The sequence below is a fragment of the Peromyscus leucopus genome, chromosome 4, assembly GCF_004664715.2.
Source record: "Peromyscus leucopus breed LL Stock chromosome 4, UCI_PerLeu_2.1, whole genome shotgun sequence".
Classification (NCBI taxonomy): Eukaryota; Metazoa; Chordata; class Mammalia; order Rodentia; family Cricetidae; genus Peromyscus; species Peromyscus leucopus.
In genome coordinates, this window is record NC_051066.1 from 116,435,600 (window position 1) to 116,449,505 (window position 13,906).

Here is a 13,906-nt window from a genome sequence, read left to right on the forward strand (position 1 = left end):
GAGCTAGCTGATAGTTAACCATAGAGTCCAGGCAGTAGTGGCTCACACCTTTGATCCCAGCACTTGGGATCTCATGCCTTTGATCCCAGAACTTGGGAGGTACATGCCTTTAATCCTAGTACTAGGGAGGTTGGAGATAGGGATATAAAGTGGGTGGAGACAGAATTGTGCCCATTCAGTCTGAGGATTTGTACAGACAGGATCCCACCCTTTCAGTCTGAGATTTCATAGAGACTAATTAGGATCGTGCTTCATCTGGCACCCAATGTGGATGATAGAGTATTTTCTTTAATTTTGCCAAATACAAATAGACTAGATATAACTAGTTTTTTTGTTATATGTAATTTTACTATATTAAAGTTAAAACCTTCCTTTTTGATTAGACAGAAAGGGGAGATGCTGTGAGATGGTCTTTCTGTATTCTGTGAATATGTGTTGTTCTCATTGGTTGATAAATAATGGTTGATTTGGCCTATAGCCAGGCAGAATAAGGCTGAGTGGGAAAGCCAAACTGAGAATGATGGGAAGAAGGAAGGTGGAGTCAGCAGACACCAGCCAGCTACCCATGGAAGCAAGATGTATAGAAAATGAGGTAACAAGACATGAACCATGTGACAAAGCATAGATAAGAAATATGGGTTAATTTAAATGTAAGAGCTAACTAATAATAAGCCTGAGCCATCAGTCAAACATATATAATTAGTATAAGTCTCTGAGTGATTATTTGGAAATGGCTGCAGGATGGGGCAGGACAAAGAAAAGCCTCCATTACACACCAACTCTTTGTTTCACTGATTCTTTGCATGTTTTTGTTTGTTCCTACTTTATTTATTTCAGCCCTGAGTTTGGTTATTTCTTGCCATCTACTTCTTTTGAGTATGATTTCTCCTTTTTGTTCTAGAGCTTTCCAGTGTGTTGTTGTTACTAGTATGAGATCTTTCCAATTTTTTTTTAAATGTAGGCAGTTAGTGCTATGAACTTGCCTTTTAGAACCACCTTTATTTTGTTCCATAAGTTTGGGTATGTTGTGTATTCATTTACATTCAATTATAAATAATTTTAAGTTTCTTAATTTCTGTCCTTACCATTTTTCATTCAGTAGTGAGTTGTTCCATTTCCATAAGTTTGCAAGCTTTCTGTTGTTTCTGTTTTTGATATCCAGCTTTAATCTGTGGTGGTCAGCTAAGATGCAGGTTGTTATTTCAATTTTATTGTATCTGTTAAGACTTTCTTTATATCCCAGTATGTGGTCAGTTTTGGAGAAAGTTCCATGAACTGCTAAGAAGGTATATTCTTTTGTGTTTGAGTGAAATGTTCTGTAGATATCTGTTAGGTTCTGTGGGATGTTCTGTATGTTAAATGTGTTGCTCTGATTGGTTAATAAATAAAACACTGATTGGCCAGTAGCCAGGCAGACAGTATAGGTGGGACAAGGAGAGAGGAGAATTCTGGGAAGTGGAAGGCTGAGTCAGAGAGACGCTGCTAGCTGCCGCCATGACAAGCAGCATGTAAAAGATACTGGTAAGCCACAAGCCATGTGGCAACTTATAGATTAATAGAAATGGTTAATTTAAGATATAAGAACTAGATAACAAGAAACCTGCCATGGCCATACAGTTTATAAGCAATATAAGTCTCTGTGTGTTTACTCAGTTGGGTCTGAGCGGCTGTGGGACTGGTAGGTGACAGAAATTTGTCCTGACTGTCGGCCAAGCAGAACTGGAAAACTCTTGCTACAGTTAGGTCCATCTGGTTTATGATATTATTTAGCTCCAGCATTTCTCTGTTTAGTTTTTGTCTGGATGACCTGTCTATTGGCAAGAATAATGAATTCATCCACTATCACTGTGTGATGGTCAATATGTGATTTAAACTGTAGTGATGTTTCTTTTACAAACTTGGATGCCCTTGTGTTTGGTTCATAGATGTTAAGAATTGTAATGTTCTTTTGGTGGATTTTTCCTTGATGAGTGTGTAGTGTCTTTCCCTATCTCTTCCAATTAATTTTGTTTTTTGAAGTCTATTTTGTTGGATATTAAAATGGCTACTTATATCTTAGGTCCATTTGCCTGGAATGTCTTTTCCATTCTTTTATCCAGAGGTGGCGTCTATCGTTGATGATAAGGTGTATTTCTTGGATGCATCAGAAGGATGGATTCTTGTCTTAATTAGGTTTTCTATTGCTGTGAAGAGACACCATGACTATGGCAACTGTTTTTTCTTCTTTTATTTATTTTTTAAATTACACTCATGATATTAATCACATTTGTGGTATTCATAGATTACATTCGCAGTATTCATTCAAATAAATATATATATTTAATTTTAAATGTCGAATGTAATTTCTTAAAGGGGGTAGGAGGTCTTAATTACAGGCTTACAGCACAATGGGAGGACCCGGGAGGGCAGAAGTTCACTACTGATGTTTTACAATCTTGCATCTAAGCTGTTAATGCCCATTATTCAGGATACACAGACAAGGAACTTCCCTTAAGCATTCATGAGGGTGGAACCTGGCAGGGAATTAGCATTGGGAGGATATCAAGGTCAAGGTCAGCAAGCAAGTCAACAGTTACCCAAAATTGGGGCCAGGGCCCTGCAGCTCCCCCTTTTATTAAAAAATGAGCTTCTGACTTGGGTTGCGTGGGACATCAGCAGGTCACCTTACCCATCATGGAGACACTTACCCATGCCACACAGGTGCTCTGTTTTAGGTTAGTGAGTGCCCCCCAGGAATTACCTGTCTCTGAATACTCATTATCATACGGGTTCAATCATGTGTGAGCTGCATGGTTAATTGCTGCCAAAGATCTCAAAGTGGCACTGGGCTTGCAATCTGTGTGTTCGGTAAAGAAAAGACCAACAGAGGTCCTATCTCACCCATAGCCAGTAGGCTAAAGGCAACCAAGCCATTCTCTTCCTTATCGAGCCATACTGTACATTGGAGTCCTTGTAAGATAGCATCCCAAAAGCAACTGGAACTTGAGTTTATAAATTTATAATTTTCAAAGCCAATCGAGATGTATATAACTACTGAATTAAATTTATCATGCCCAATAGAATGAAAGATTAACTAACTGTAGTAGCTACTTTTGTTGCCAGGGTCTCCACTGTGCTAGCTGTAGTAAGCAATTATGAAATGGTAATCCCAGAAACAGTAGCAGCAGTGTGCGCCATTGTTATAAAAGCAACAGCGGCAGCAGCAATGTCAAATTCTCTTCTGGATTGTGTGGACATCCACTGGCATGGATACAACTCCAGGAACACGAACCAAGGCCCAGTTTTCTTGATCCGAGCATGACTTTGGCTGGCAGCTCTTCTGCAGAATCTAATCTCATGGCTACAGTTCCTAGGCTTACATTAACGTTTGCCAAAGCTGGCCATATTGGGCTCTCAATCTCCATTGGCATCAGAAGGGTAGATTTTTTCATGATGACCCATTAGGTCTTTGTCATGTTGGGCTTCAGCAGCAGCCACAGGGCATGTTCAGTGCTCAGGAATCCAAAGAGGAACCTCATTGTCCTGAGGAAAGACACAAACCAAACTCCAGGGCCACACCAACACTAGATTGGGTCTCCTCCACGTGCTAGTAGAAAGATCCTTCCATCGCTCCAGAGGGTGATTTACAACAGGAGCCCTCCAGTGCTTATCTGCATCGGATCCTCCAGCAGAATCCACCGATAAACTTCAGCAGAATCCACCGATAAAAAAATTTAAAATATATAAAACAAGGGAAAGAATAGAATGTGGAGAGGAATGATGAGTTCCTAGTTCTCCCTTTTTTTTAACTTTAGTAAAATGTTTGTTTAATATTTCAAATTTTTCTATTTTTTTTTTATTGTTTAAAATGTATGTATTTATTTATTTTTCTATTATCATCTTGATAGAGTATGTATTCTTATCTTAATAGTGAGATGTTTCATTGAGGCTTGCTCAGTAATTGAGTAAAACCAAAATTTATTATAAGCCACAGTTGTCCTAGGGACTTCCATGATATATATATAGCCTCCATGGTTCTGTGGGTTGTAGTCTGATTGTTCTTTATTTTATATCTAGAATCCACTTATGAGTGAGTACATACCATGACTGTCTTTCTGGGTTTGGGTTACCTCACTCAGGATGATTTTTTCTAGTTCCATCCATTTGCCTGCAAATTTCATGCTTTCATTGTTTTTCTCTGCTGAGTAGTACTCCATTGTGTATATGTACCACATTTTTTTCATCCATTCTTCCATTGACGGGCATCTAGGTTGTTTCCAGGTTCTGGTATTACAAATAGTGCTGCTATGAACATAGCTGAGCATGTATCTTTATGGTATGAATCAGCATTCCTTGGGTATATCCCCGAGTGAGATGGCTGGGTTGTGAGGTAGTTCGATTCCTAATTTTCTGAGAAACCGCCATACTGATTTCCACAGTGGTTGTACGAGTTTACATTCCCACCAACAGTGGAGGAGTGTTCCCTTTGCTCTACATCCTCTCCAACATTGGTTGTCATTGGTGTTTTTTGATTGTAGCCATTCTGACTGGTGTAAGGTGGTATCTCAGAGTCGTTTTGATCTGCATTTCTCTGATGATTAAGGATGTTGAGCATTTCTTTAAATGTCTTTCAGCCATTTGCAATTCTTGTTTTGTAAATTCTCTGTTTAGTTCTTTAGCCCATTTTTTAATTGGACTGTTTAGTATTTTGATGTCTAGTTTCTTGAGTTCTTTATATACTGTGGAGATCAATCCTCTGTCAGATGTGGGGTTGGTGAAGATCTTTTCCCATTCTGTTGGCTGTCTTTTTGTCTTATTGACTGTGTCTTTTGCCCTGCAAAAGCTTCTCAATTTCAAGAGGTCCCATTTATTAATTGTTGTGCTCAGGGTCTGTGTTGTTGGTGTTATATTTAGGAAAGGGTCTCTGGTATGGCAACTCTTATAAAGGAAAATATTTAATTGTGTGGCTCACTTACAGTTCAGAGGATCAGTCCATTAATGTCATGGTGGGAAGCAAGGCAGCATACAGGCAGACATGGGCTAGAGAGGTAGCTGAGAGTTCTTACTTCTTTTCTCACAGGCAACAGGAAGAGAACTGAGACACTGGGTGGTATCTTGAGCATATCTGAGACCTCAAAGCCGGACTCCACATTGTCATGCTTCCTCCAACAAGGCTATACTTACTCCAACAAAGCCACACTTTCTAATAGTGCTGCTCCCTTTGGGAGCCATTTTTCTTTCAAACTACCATAATTCTGTTTTCACATTCATTCTGTCCATCTGTGTCTCTTTATTGGAGTATTGAGACCATTGATATTGAGAGTTATCAATGAGCAATGTTTGTTGATTCCTGTTATTTTGTTGTTGTAGTGTGTCCCCTCACCCTGATTTTTCTGGCCTGGGATTATTTATTCCTGTGTTTTCTTCTGTATGGTTAACCTCTTCAGGTTGAAGTTTCTTTCTAGCACCTTCTGTATGGCTCGATATGTGCATATATACTGCTTAAATTTGGCTTTATTATAGAATGTCTTTCTTTCTGTATCTATGGTGATTGAAAGTTTTGCCAGATATCGTATTTTTGGCTGGCATCTATGGTCTCTTAAATTTTGTAGAACATCTGTACAGGCCCTTCTGGCTTTTAGAGTCTTCATTGAGAAATCAGATGCTATTCTAATAGAACTGCTTGTGTATGTGACTTGATCTTTTCACCTTGAAACTCTCAATATTCTTTGTTCTGCATGTTCAGTGTTTTATTATATGCGAGGGGACTTTATTTTCTGGTCCAACCTATATGATGTTCTATATGCTACATCTTTTTCATTAGGTTAGGAAAATTTTCTTCAATGATTTTGTTGAAAACATTTTCTGTGGGTTCGACCTAGGTTTCTTCTCCTCTCTTTATTTTAGCTTTTGTCTTTTCATAGTGTCCTAGATTTCCTGAATGTTTTGTGTCTAGAATTTTTTAGAGTTAACATTTTCTTTGACCAAGGTACCCATTTCTTCTGTCTTTTCTTCAATGCCTGAGATACTCTCTTCCATCTCTTGTATTCTGTTGGTGAGGCTTGACTTTGGACTTCTTGTTCAAATTCCTAAATTTTTCATTTCTATATTTCTCTCAGTTTGGGTTTTTATTTATCCTATTTCCATTTTTAGGTCTTGAACTGTTGTATTCATTTCCTCCCACTGTTTGTGTTCTCATAACTGGATTTATTTGTTTCCTTGTCTTGGGCTTCAGCTGTGTTGCATTTCCCGGGCCTACTGCAGAAGAATTGCTGGGCTCTCCTGGGCACAGAATGTCTTGGCTGTTACTGTTTCTTCACACTGGTGTCTAGGCATTTGGTTTGGGATGATTGTAATTCTAGATGCTGATATCGGGCAGATTTTTTTTTTTTTTTTTTTTTTTTTTTTTTTTTTTTTTTTTTTTTTTTTTTTTTGCTTTCTGGAGTCATTGGTGGCTTCGAAACAAGATCCCCTCTCCTCCCATCTATAACTGCGCCCCCCCCCCCCCCAGATTTAAAAACGATATACTTTAATGAACTGGCAAATCAATGTGTCACTGACTTTTGTAAGCTATTTAACAGCACTGTGCAAAGCCCTGATTTATAGTTAAGTTGGAGAAAAGTATGGGTAGCCTGACTGGTGTCAGATGTGGTAGGCAGACCAGTCCTGTGAGACTGAGTCCTTCAATTTATAGAGTGTCAGGTTAGCTCTGGGTGCATGGTGCCAGAACTGAATAGAATTGTAGAGCACCTAGAGTTGGAGAGTTTGTTGCTATGGAAAAACCTCCCACACAATTGGTATCAGGAGTGTTTTGTGGGTAAAGGGAAACAGAGCTTATCTTCCTTAATTTATTTCTATTCCTCTTTCATAATCCCAGTTTTTTCTTTGGTATTATTTGGGATAACTGTTATTTTAGTGTCTGAAAGACCTTAGAAGCCAGCCAGGAATCCTATTTACATTTTTGAGAGCAATATACAGGCCGACTCCTGGGTGCTGCAAATACAGTGGTGAGCCAGCCCAAAACTGCTCTGTGCTCCCACAAGAGTGTGTGCTGTGGTACATATATGGACAGATCTTCCTCTTATTCCCAACTCAGCAATTCTGTGTTTTCTGAGATGTTTGACATGTTCCTCCTTAAGCTATGTCTTGGTTTATGTTTTTCACACACCAGGGCTTGAGACAAGGTTTTGAAGGCCAGTTGGTTTATTTGGAGACAGAGTAGGCAGGAGAGGGAGTGGGAAAGAAGCAGGGAAGGAAGCCAGCAACAATGTGTTAATGATCACACTTCACCAGGTGGACAAATTGAGCTCCTTCCTGTTTGGCACCTCAGGAGATGTTCTACAGAAACTCTCTGTGACACAGCCCACTGAGAGACAAGAAAAGTGAGGAGTTCCTGTCCCTTCCTTAGTGGGGGTTGTTTCTGAGAATATCAACTCCATGACACTTCTGGTCTGCTCTTCTTGTGACCACCTGTGCTCCTATAAGCAGAGAGGAACATGAGCACAGGAAGGAAAGAAGCACAGGATGCTAAGAGCTGCCCTGTGATAACGCTGAGCCATTCCCAGGGCATTCAGTTAAACCACTGGTGCTTCAGACACCATCCATCTGCAAGGAAGAACACTTACATAGAGTAGCAACAGAGGAGAAAACAGGAGAGGAATTGGCATGGAAAGCCTGTGTAGTTCACAGATCACAACAGTATTTGATCACTTATAGGTAGAAGTTTCTGTCCTGCAAGCCCAAACTTCTGCCTACAAATGGTGCTCAAATGTCCTGCACCAACATCCACATAAAACCTGAGAGAGCTTGGGAAAGGGTTCTAGACACACAGAACTAGAGCCAGGCACAGCTTTCTAGTCTCTCATGCTGGCCACAATGTTGAGAAGCATCTCCCAGCTATGGTCTGCAGACTTGAGCCACCAGCCTGAGCCCTCCTGACAGCGCACCATGAGCTAAGTCACTTAGCAGGTTCCAGCAGTCTCCCACGTGGGTGGTGATACAGAGAGGCATCTCCTGGCAGCTGCCTGTGGGAAGAGCCAGCCGCCATGCACTACCACCATACACTAAGTAAGCTACACTGGCGGTGGCTGACATAGCAGTTTAAGATTTGTTTCATGGGATCAAAAAACAATGTAGATTTTCAGTAAAAACAGATCCAGACAAAAACCCTCTGAATGGGTTACAGTGTGTTTAAAACTATACATAGGCTTGGGAGCGAGAAGGGAAGGGGTATGTACAGTCATAGATTACCTTCAAAAGTTTATATATGTTTAAGGTATTGTGTTAATGCAGCTCATTTAAAAATGTAATACATTAAAAAAACAAAAAAGAAAAATGTAATACATAATTAAGAAATACAGATTAATAAATAGTCATCTATAATAATCAAACTTAGTCACATTAGATATGTTTTCAAGGTCATACAAAGATAGATATATTTAGATAGATAGATGGTTCAAACACTTCAAAGACCTACAGAATATGTCATTTAATATGTTTAATAACTTAAGGCTTTTTATGACAGTGAGACATATTTACTCCTGACAGCATCAGTTTACTTCAGAGGAGATGATGGGCATCAAAGAAAATTCGTATGGTGTTTGCTTTCCTTGTGGCAATAGTTAGCCACTGGGCAAGAAACTGCTCTTGCTTCAATTGCTGACAGTATACTGTCCAAACTGAACCAGTAGGATACAAAACAGCAATTGCCAAACTTTGCCAAGATAAGATAGAAATTTCCTGTTTCTCAGAAATGTCTGTCAGATATACTAGGCCTGTAGGCCAAAGTTGGATGCTCCAATGTTACAGAAGAACCTAGAGTGACTGTCCAGGCAGCCAGATGTTCCTGTCACTAGGTAACATTTCACCCTTCTAGGGTCTTTGACAGAACTGAAGACTAAATAGTCATCATAAGTTTTCCTTAGTTATGATAAAAGGTAAATTAAGTATAAAACTTTAGAGTCACAAAGATAAGATAAATTATCTAAATTTGCCAAATACAAATGGATTGAATATTGTAACTGTAATTCTTACTTAATAATTATAATTTTACTATGTTAAAGTTAAAACTTTCCTTTTTAATTAGACAAAAAGTGGGAAATGTGGAATATTCCTTTACACTGTGTGAATATATGTTGCTATGATTGATTTAATAACTGGCTAGTAGTTGGACAGGATAAGGTTAGGAGAAGAGCCAAACAGAGAATGCTGGGAAGAAAAAGGAGGATGGAGTCAGAAGAGTATTGAGCAGTTGCTGAGAGAAGCAAGATGGACATGCTGTAATGAGAAAAGGTACTGGGCCACTAGACAAAGCATAGATAAGAAATATGAGTTAATTTAAATGTAAGAGTTAGATAGTAACAAGCCTGAGCTATTGGCCGAGCATTTATAATTCATATTAAGTCTCCATGTTGGTTGTTTGGGAGCAGCTGCCGGGACAGGAAAACTCCACTTACAAGCACAATCACAATCACAATCAAGACTGCACATCCCATTCTAAATTATGAGCAAATCAAGTGGAAAAATTATGCCTTTCTCCCTTTTCCCTTTTTCTTCTTTTATATTTTAGTCATTTACACTACAATGACTCAAAATGTGATTTCTTTTTAAGAACAGGATTTTCCAAAGAAAGTTGTAAAGTTCAATTTTTGCTCATTTTAATACTTTTGAAGGTGCAAAAGTGAAAACAGAGATGACAGTGAAAGCTATTTTCGATGGTAACATGAGAGGAGGCTAGACAACGAGCAGGAAACAGTGACGCATTCCTTTAAACCCACTCCTTCAGAGACTGAGGCATAGACCACTAGGTCAGCTTGGGAAACAAAGCTACATCCTATCTTAAAAGTGAAAACAAGGGAAAAAAGAAAGAAAAAAGAGAATGAGAAAGGGCAGTGGTAAGGTTGCTATCTACTCTCTGAGCCAGGGAGGATGCTTAGGTTGAATTCTGGTTTCCTCAGAGAAGCCATTGAGGCTCAAAATCTGGAAAGCTGGAGGTTTCAGGTGTGTTGTGCTTCTAGAGAGGCCAGCCAGCACCTGCTGTTTCCCTTGTCGCCTCCGCTGGAATTGATATTTTTAGTTTCATGTTTTTTCTTGTTAGTAACATACTGTTGTTAGGATGGCACATTTATTTTTAATGTGGGTTGATACTTTTTCTTCAAAAAAAAAGAGATGTGTCTATAGGAGGTGAATAATTTTCTATGTCAATCATTTATAAGCAAAATAACTCTGGGAAAATAATTTATTCTAACCAAGCAAGGAATGAAGGGAAGACAGAATTGGTGAGGAAGCAAAACTCAGCATGACACCCCAGTCTCCCTCCCCCACCCTGCCTCCATTTTATTTCTGACCCCTCCCCTTCTCCAATGGGTTACTTATAAATTACAAAAAAAAAAAATGAATTCTTGATACCTTGTAAATGAAATAGTGTTGTCTAGTTCTGTATTTGTGAACCATTATAAACTTACAGTTAGGTTTTCTTTTCTTTTTCTTTCTTTCTTTCTTTTTTTTTTTTTTTTTTTTTTTTTTTTTTTTTTTTTTTTGAGACAGAGTTTCTCTGTGTAGCTTTGGAACCTATCCTGGAACTCCATCTGTAGACCAGGCTGGCCTCAAACTCATGGAGATCTGCCTGCCTCTGCCTTCCAAGCACTTGGATTAAAGGCATGTGCCACCACTGCCCAGCTACAGTTAGGTTTTCAGTTGGGACACAAATACAAATTTTTTGGGCTTCAACAGAGTTTTCTCTCCACCTACACTTTGAGTAGGGAGGCCTTCTTCATTCAGAGGTGAAGCTGTATACTTGCACAGTGTTTGTGGCTTTGTAAACTTGTCCAACAGTCTCATTTTCCTAAGCGAACTGGAAAATGGAGAGGTGAAATGACCCAAACCATAACATTGTTCTTGTTTCTAAGGTCAGAGCTACTCAGTGCTGCTCAGCCACAGCTCACATCTCAGTCTAAAACTGTCAAGGACTTCTGGGCAATGCAACAGGACAACTCAAGTCTTGGTTTTTGAGACCCAAATTAGAGGAGCCAAATGCCCCCAATTTGTAATCTGGGAGTCTGAATGTCCTGGGCTAGAGTTGCTGATGAGTGGCAGGGTGTTATGTCCTGAAGTGGGTGGGTGTCACCAAATGTTTTTGGAAGTTTCTGATCATTGTTGCATTTTCCACTATGATAAGACAGATAGACCTCTCCTCTAAACTTCAGCAAGGGAGAAAGGTTCTAAGGGAACCACTGAGGATGCTTAATCTGCCAACTTTATGTTAGAAAACAAAAATAAAACAGAAGAATGCTGAACAGTCTGTAGAAAGGAGCTGACAAAGTTCCCCTTTGGAGTAAGCTTTCTTGAGGTGGTGGTGGGGATCTGCATCTGTGATATAACATTTGGAACATAGAGGTCATAATGGATTTGGATGTGACACAGCCTAATGATAGGGAGAGGTGAGGCATGTGCCAGAGGACAGAACAAAAAAAAAAAAAAAAAATGAAAGCAAGTGAGAGAAACCAGACTGCCTTTGGAGTCAAATGCCTGTCTACCAGCAGCAGAGGTAAGGATGCAAACTTCTTTTTTCAGCAAAGAAGCAGGATGAATAACAACATGGAAAGATCAGTAGCTTTTCTAAATACTAGTAACAAATGTTCTAAGAAAGAAATCGGAAGACACTCCCATTCACAATATCCCTAAACAATTAAAATAGGAATAACCCTAACCACGGTGGTGAAAAACCTGTATTGCACTGATTCTTTGTCTCAGTCTCTGCTTTGGGGAAATGGGAAAAGGAAGCTAACAGGGTGGGCCTGGCTATTCGCCACACTCTTGTCCCCCTCTGTCAAGGTTCCAGGCTACAGAAGACTAGCTGCATTTTGTTCTAGACACATTGTTCACATTGGTCAGTCCGTTCTGCTGAACCCTCCAGAGACAGAACTTGCTCATTGGGTAGCATCAGAATACAACAATTCTGCTTTAAACACCCTCTGCTAATGGCTGTGAGAATATAAAGAGGGGTATAGGAGCCCACAAAGGTTTCCTAGTGAGATCTGAGCTTGCTTTACCCAGCAGGACTGCATTAAGGGATGGCTTGACCATGTGTGTGTTACCAGGTGATTGGAAGGGTTTGCACTTGGCTGTGCAATGGGGAGGTCTTTTGCCCCACCTGTTGCATGAATCTTAAAGGTCTTATTAATAAGAACAAACCTGAGGCCAGTGCTGCTCGAAATTTTTATCTTATATCCACCCACCCCTTGGCATTCCTATAAAAAGCCCTTTAGAAGATCTAGGAGGGGCGATAGATATTGGTCTGGGCCCTCCCTGTAGCTAGAGTTTTCCTGCCTTGCCCACAGTCAGGACAAATCTTTGTCACCCACCAGTCCCACAGCGCTCAGACCCAACCAAGTAAACACAGAGACTTATATTGCTTACAAACTGTATGGCCATGGCAGACTTCTTGCTAACTGTTCTTATATCTTAAATTAATCCATTTCCATAAATCTATACCTTGCCACGTGGCTCATGGCTTACCGGCATCTTTTCATGCTGCTTGTCAGGGTGGCGGTTGGCAGTGACTCCTTCTGCCTTCCTGTTCTTTTATTTCTCCTCTCTGTTAGTCCTGCCTATACTGCCTGCCTAGCCACAGGCCAATCAGTGTTTTATTTATTGACCAATCAGAGCAACTTGACATACAGACCATCCCACAGCACAGCCAACTGCAGACCATCTCAGACACCTGCACTCAGGCCCATGGTCCTAATTATCCTCTGTGGGGACCTGCTGGGTAAAGCCATGAGGAACCCAAGAACAGGCTCACACAGGACATACAGAACATCCCACAGCACCTCCCGAAGCTATCCAGTGTTTCTGTCTCTTTCTCTCTCCACTACATTTCTATCTAACATTTTTTATCCCTCTCTCCTCAAGAGTACCCTGGGAAAAATGGGAAAATGTGGGAGCTGGTCTCCCACAGAGGAAATTAAGGAAACATAGGGGAAAAAAAGGCTCACTCTCACCAGCTGAAAAGTCAAGATTGTCAGCACAATTAGCAACATGTTCTCTGAAGATTTCCTATGTGTGGACGATGTTATTCCTATGTAAAGATACTTAACATTAATAACATTAAAATAGCAATCAGTCATGCTAAGGCCCTAATGTGTGTGACATTTACTCCTTTTTCTGATATTTTCAAGGAATCTCACAAGACTTTTGTTTACAATAAAACACCCTTTCCTTTGAACCCAATGATCTAGGATATTCTTATCAGTAGTAATCCTATCCAACACGCCCCAAGAAGGACCCCATGGTCCCCTCCAGATAAACCACTTACACTGAAGTCCCTGGTCAGCTTGTAGAGGACCCTAAATGATGAGAAAGGAATTAAGTTCGAAGTGTTTGTGACAAGTGAGGCTCTCAGAAGTGAGGCCCTTCCATTCTCTCCACATCCATCCCTCCTCCACCTGGCTTGAGATCTTTGTATAAGCTTCTTGTCTCCCTCTCTCTCACCCTGGGCCAGCACACTTGCCAAGTCTCAGCTGCCTTCTTGCTGGCTGTGGTGGCATCTGTTTCAGATGGCCGATTTTCAGGCCCTCAGCAGTCCCACGACTGATGCAGCAAAGTGAATCTTGTGTTTTCTAGGCACTAAGATGACCTCAGTTGCTCAGGGCTCATCATCCTGATCGGATTTGTCTGCTGTCATGAAGATAGTGACTGAATGTCATTACTTTTCTTTTGGATTCTATTAAGAGTCTCTCTGTACATTTGCTTGTGGGTCTGTGTGCTCCCTGCTAAATAATGTGGTGAACAGTACAAAATGCTATTTTGCCATGGTGGGAAAATGCCAGTGGCTTTCCAGAGGGAGGCTCGTTCTCCCCTGGTCTGTCATCTTGAAGCTGCCCTCAGTGGTGGCACCAGAGAAGAGGCCCAGAAATGGACATTTTGA